At 43.0% G+C, this 6,510-nt stretch overlaps 1 long non-coding RNA gene across 1 annotated transcript in view; it reads right to left on the bottom strand.

Moving 5' to 3' along the window:
- Positions 1-2,513: 2,513 nt before the first annotated feature.
- Positions 2,514-6,510, bottom strand: part of LOC309864652 — a 44,648-nt gene continuing 40,651 nt past the window's right edge. Inside the window, exon 5 of the long non-coding RNA XR_014311664.1 lies at positions 2,514-6,252. This is a non-coding gene — a long non-coding RNA (uncharacterized lncRNA). The remainder of the gene's footprint in view (positions 6,253-6,510) is intronic.

The following is a 6,510-nucleotide window of genomic DNA, read 5'->3' as shown; positions in this document are numbered from 1 at the left end:
GAATTTAGAGTTTACCTTAATGAGGGCAAAAATAAATTGATCAAATAGGTTCATTGCTACACAGAAAGCAACCAAGCCAAACAACTGACAAAATCCAGCAGTGACGACTGGGAATTATAAGGCTATAGTCAGTATCTATCTAACAACTCCTTTTAACGTCAACCTGGCTTTCAGACAGTGTCCCCGGAACTTTTGTTTCTTATTTATTAAACAGTACAATTTCACCATTTCCTTATCGAAATGTGAAGAGTGATCTTGAAATTCTTTTGGTAAAGAACTTAAGTTTTTCTAAAGAAAATGACCTAGTATCAAATAAGAGCTCACTGCTAAAATAACTTTCAGTTCCACTAGGAATATATTACAAATAAACTTACCCTTCCCTAGTATTGAGCTAAAGAATTATTCTATACAGTAACCTGGGTTTAAGGACAAAGAAAAGAAAAGAAGGAGAAAGAAAAAGTTTTTGAAAAATAGTTGCCACTGATTAAAAGCCTTCAAATGTCACTTAATTCCATTACTACCGATTTAATTACCTATTTTATGTCAAATTCCCTATTTCTGTTTTCCGTATTCACTCACTGGGTATTTTCAGACTTAATGTTGCTATCTCACAAAATTGCCTTTTATTGAATAACCAACTCTGGGACAGTTAGTATATCATAAAGACATAAAGTCACCTTATCACACAACAAATGGACCTGAAGTGAATCCAGTATTTCCAGCCAGAAGTTCACACATAAATGTTGCCACTGGGCTCTGGGTTCCTGATCCCTAGGCCTATTCCACTTTATTTTATTTTTAAAGATTTTATTTATTTATTTATTTATTTATTTGAGAGAGAGACAGAGAACATGAGTGGGGGTTGGGGGGAGGGAGAAGCAAACTCCCTGGTGAGCAGGGAACCAAAGGCTGGGACTGTATCTCAGGACCCCGGAGATCATGACCCGAGCCAAAGGCAGATGCTTACCCAACCAAACCACCCAGGAGCCTCAGGTCTATCCCTTTTTAATATATTTTTTTTTTTGGCTCAGTATCCAAATTATTTATGCAATCTTGTTGTATAATAGCAAAATCATCATCATCATATCATCTACCTGGAAAAGTTGTTGCAGATGGAAATATTTATTCATCCATTCATTCATACCTATGAAAGCCCTACTATGTGCCAGGCGCTCTGGTAAAGCTGCAGACTCAGCAGTGAGCAAGATAAAGTCTCTGATTTCAAGAAGCTGACATTCTAGGCAGAAGAAGTTCTCATTTCCATCTTCCTTCCTGGATTCCGTTTCTTTCCCTGATTAACACACAAATAAGGTAATTTGGTAAAGATAAATAATTATAAAGGAAATAAAACAGGGTGACAGGACAAAAGATCATGAAAGGGAGGTAAGCTTTAGTTAGACATTCAATTTACTTAAATAACTCTTACAATTTCAGGAAAATTTTCAAGTAAACTCTTCCAGAAGTCAGGAAGAGAAGTAATTTTTAAGCTGCTTTTTTTTTTTTTTTAAGATTTTATTTATTCATTTGACAGACAGAGATTACAAGTAGGCAGAGAGGCAGGCAGAGAGAGAGAGGAAAGCAGCCCCCAGAGAGCCTGATGTGGAGCTTGATCCCAGGACCCTGAGATCAGAACCTGAGCCAAAGGCAGAGGCTTAACCCACTGAGCCACCCAGGTGCCCCAAGATTTTTAATTGCTAATTTTTAACAACTGAAAAGCAATTTAAGTTGGTTCAAATGGCTTTTTGTGATGTAACTGAAGCAAGAGTTTCCCAATCTCTTCTCCCTTTCCAAGACTAAAGAAAACAATCTAGGAATCTAATTTCATCGATACTAACAATCAGAGCAACTCCTAAAGGACCTGTGGTCACTTTCTAACCACACAGCCACGAAAATAATATCCTAAATACCATTCTGCATTACAACTGTCTCACTTCAATAAGTGCAAATGGAAGGGGAGAAAAACCTAGATAGTGTACCCATGGAGTGCTTGCCTGCTTCCCTCCCTGTGAGTCTCCTTTTACTCTGTTCTGGGAATCCACGTATTTCCTACGTGTCAGAAAGGATGCAAGAAGTAATAAACCAAATATAAAGCAAAGGAAGTTTGATCTCCATTGATGTTTTAACTCATTAAGGTTAATGGTTTCTTCTAGGCATCTTCCTTGCACACTTAAATGGCAAAAATATGTCAAAGTCATGTTCAAAAAAGAAAAAGAAAACGAAAGTTCAAAGAGCAAGAGATATCGTTGGTCTTAGTTTGGAGACCAAGAAATCCTAAGTTCTTCAACTTTTCTGGCTTGGGAAAATCTAGTCTCTGTTAGGTGATGGCTTAGTTCACCTAACAAGAGAGAGTTCATTTGGATGAAAACTGGGCTCATTAGTTATGAGAAAGAGGAAATGAGCAGCACATACACACAGGTATTAGAGGGCACAAGGCCCAAAATACACATCCTCACTCCAACTGCCATTTGCATTTGGGCTTATTTTACCATATCAACATCAGGGACCTATATAGATTATTTTAAAGATTTTGTTTATTTACTTAGTTATTTAAGAAAGAGAGGGTACATGGGAGGGGGTGAAGAACAGAGGGGGAAGGAGAGGGACTAACGGACTCTGGGCTGAGCATGGAATCCTTCCATGGGGCTCGATCCCACCGCCCCAACATAGTGACCCTATCCAAAACCACGAGTCAGAAGCCCAACCAGCTCAGCCACTGCAGCGCCCAACCTGTACACAGTTCTAAGGGACTATCTCTCTGCTCCTGCCCTGACGGTGTTTCCTCTGTCACACCAGCTACCTAGTGTCCCATCACGGTCTGACAGACACAGTTTAAAGCCACCAAAAATAAGAGTTACGGCCCATAAGGAAAGCCAGACAATTCCAGAAGGCCAACAAAACCAGCATGTGCCTAGGTGCCAGGCTCACTCCCCAGTGCCCAGGCCTGGGGACTTTCACTCTGCGGAAACCTTCTACCTTCCGGAAAGCCAAGCTGCCCCTCCCCAAGGCTGGGTCAGGATCCCCTACACCCCCGCCCCCCCCCACCCCCGCCACAGGAGTCACCCCCTGCATCATAAAGGCCATCGACCCTTCTCCTGCCCTATAGATCACACCCTCTGTGGGGTCAGGGGCCTGGCCTGGCTTGTCTGCTGCTGGGTCCGCAGCACCCCACACAGCACTAGGAATGAACGAACGCAGGTAGGAAAGAACAAATGAAGTGAAAGGTCCCTTTCTCAGGGAACAAAGACGGGGTGGGGGAGACGCCCTGGTAAGAAGGAAGCAGCAATAAGCTGGAGAGAGAGCCAGTAGCTTGTGGCCTCCTGGAAGCCATCACTAGAGGCCCCACAGGACTGGCACTGCCCTGCCCAGCTGCTGGGGGATACTCCAGGGGGCTTGTATGGAAGCATTTGAAAAATATGAAAAGCAAAAGCTGGAAGAGAGGAAATCATTCAATGCGAGGATCTTACTCTGAAAGAAGCAAGCAGGTAGGTCTAATAAATCAGGATTTTCTCCTGCTCCATGGTGTGTGGAATGATTTACTACGTCCATAAAGGAAATTAAAGGACTTGGAGCTGAGAGACCCTCCGGGGTCCTGAAGCCGGGACGGCGCAGACAAGGCTGTGTTTGAAGCCGTGGCTCTGAGGCCGGGGAGGTGGACGGCTCGCAGCTGCCTGAGTCCACCGGTGACAGCATTCAAAGAAGTCGCGGTGTCACTGGCAGCTCTGTCCCACAGGTGATTAACACCATGGAACGTGAACCCAGCGCGGGGAACTTGCCCCTCAAACCACAGATTTGCTCTCTTGGGTCCCCGATGGCAGGACTTTGTTCAAGGCTAAGGCGGCCGTCACTTCTTATGTGGCCCCATACAATTTCCTATCGCTTGTTTAAAAAAAAAAAAAAAAAGCAGCAGAACACTTGAAACAGAGCAAACGTGCACAGGCTTCATCATGATCAATAAGTATAAGTGTGTAGAAAACAGAATACAAGTGGTTTCGAAGAATCTTGACTTGATGAGCTGATTTCGAGCTATACAAGAAACCAGATACTTGCAGAATCCAGAGAAGAAAGTGGAAATCTTAAAGGAGCAGGAAGCTTCAGCCTAGGGAAGGGACGACTTCATACTGAGACGTCCTCAGTAGTCCTGGTTCAAGTTCAGTGTAGTCGTTGAATGGGAACAAATGCTGCGGCAGTGACACCTGCATCACATTTCCAGCGTCACCAAGGCCACAGGTATTCTTAAACTCTGATGAGTTCCTTCAGATAAAGCAGAGGCCCCAGACTTTTGGAACTTATGTAACATGAAATAATAATAATAATAAGGGAAACATGGAACCGAAGTAGAATGGTCAGGGGTTTTTCTTCCTGGTTAAGTCAAAACTAAAAGGGAAAAGAAAAAGAAGGAGAAGAAAGGAGGAGGAGTAGAGTACTACTCTCTACCGTCATGATTTTGAGGGGAAAAAAATGGACAGTTTAACACCAAAAAAAAAACCAAAAACAAAAAAACAAACAAAAAACAAACCTAAGAACCTAGTCTTCAAATTAAGAAGACATGACTTTATATTTATGAAAAAAGTCACTCATTTTTATTTTCTCACAGGCAGGCTCTGGGGAACCAGCAGATGGACTAGCAGGAGTTTGAACCCTGACTCTGTCACCTGCTTACTAACTGGGGCAGGTTGCTTCCAGTCCCTACCACTTAGCACTTTTTTCTGGGAAGCAGGGGTGCTCACAGGGCAGGAAATGAATAAGAAGGAAATGAATCTGTCACATTAGGGAGCCAAGGGGAGAGAGGAAAGGTCTCCCTTAGTACTCCCGCCCAGCAACATGAAGCTGCTCCTCTTCTGGACCACAAACCCTGAGATCACGACTTAAGCCGAAACCCAGAGTCTGCCGCTTAGCCAACGGCTTCACCCAGGGACCCCAAATGAGGTCAAGTTTAACTTGCTTAATGAGACTCCCTAACAGGGAAGAGGACAAGATCCCGCAAAACCTAGGACAAGGCAGGAAGGGTTGTGGTGTTACACTGTTAAATCATTTTGTTCTTAACATCTGAGTCTCAAACCCAGAGCCTTAGCATTTTCCTTTAAAATCTGCGTGCCGTGTGTCTGCAGGAGGGAAGTAGGGAAAAGTATGATCACGCTTCACTCTCTCTCTACATTTTACAGCCACATGTTATACTCTGATGTAAATCTTGCAGCTAGAATATAAGATGTTCACAGCCAAATCCCTCCATTTTTTGGCAACACAGGCTCCATCTGTCTCTGTGGTCGACAAACAAATCAATTTCATTCTAAATCAAAATGATGGGTTGCCTAGCAGCTTTAGGGGGTTTCCAGCACTGGCCCAGGAGAATTCTGGGATGGGCAGGACGCAGAGGTCCCCCTCCCACTTAACTCACCTTTTTCAGGTACCATCTCTAGTCAGGGGAGGTCAAATTTATTTATTTATTTATTTATAAAGATTTATTTATTTGAGAGACTGCAAACGAGCCTGAGCAGGAAGGACAAAAGGGGAGAGAGAGAATCTGAAGCAGACTCCCACTGAGAGGGGAGCTGATCTCACGACCCTGCGATCAGATGTTAAGGACAAAATGATTTAACCTCCTCCCTGGAATACTCCAAAATGCTATTCTAAATGTTGATTTTCTCAGAATTAGAATGGAACTCTGTAGCTGGCTCACTTGAGAGGAAAATCAAGGGCAATGAACAAAGGCCCTGCCCATGGTCACCTCGGGGACTCTCCCTGCATCTGCTGTCAGGAGAACTGCACTCTAAACCCTGCTTTGAGGGCTCATCTCTTTTGCTTGTTTCCCCATAGCAGTGTCAAACTAACACCAGACCTTGCTCTCTGACAAGATGGTTATGAAGATCAAAGAACCCTGTAAGTTTGAAAAAGTTCATAGCACTACTATGAGAGGATACCATTGTGATTATAGCCATACTAAAAAAATATCAGGTCCATTCTTTCTTTAAAGGCCTAATGTATAAAATTAAAATATTAAATAGAATCAGTGCTTGTCTAGGTCTGAAAGAACTTGTGGAAAACTCAGCTTTCAGCCATGGAGTAACCTAGATACCCTTGAAGCTCTGCCACCCCTGAAATGCTAGGCAAGATGGGCTCCAGTGCCACCGTGAATTCCAGTCCTGCAATCGGTGGAGCCTTGAGACCCTCTACAGGACTCCTGTGTTTTCCAGAATCTTCTCATGGTCTTCCCTCCCCTGAACTCCTGCTTCTTTGTGTTGAAGATTTGGGGAGCTGCGGAGGGGTGGAGACAGAGACAGGGAATATAGACAGGTTTTGCAAATGACATATCTGATAAAGGGTTAGTATCCAAAATATATAAAGAACTTAGACAACTCAACACCATAATAATAATAATAATAATAATAATCCAATTTAAAAACAGGCAGAAGATATGAACAAGCATTTCTGCAAAGAAGACATACAGATGGTAAATAGACACAGGAATAGATGTTCAACATCACTCATCATCATGGAAATGCAAATCAAAAC

This window comes from Mustela nivalis (assembly GCF_964662115.1).
Source record: "Mustela nivalis genome assembly, chromosome: 5".
Classification (NCBI taxonomy): domain Eukaryota; kingdom Metazoa; phylum Chordata; class Mammalia; order Carnivora; family Mustelidae; genus Mustela; species Mustela nivalis.
The sequence above is the reverse complement of the archived record's forward strand: the minus strand, read 5'-3'. Positions and strand labels throughout refer to the sequence as shown.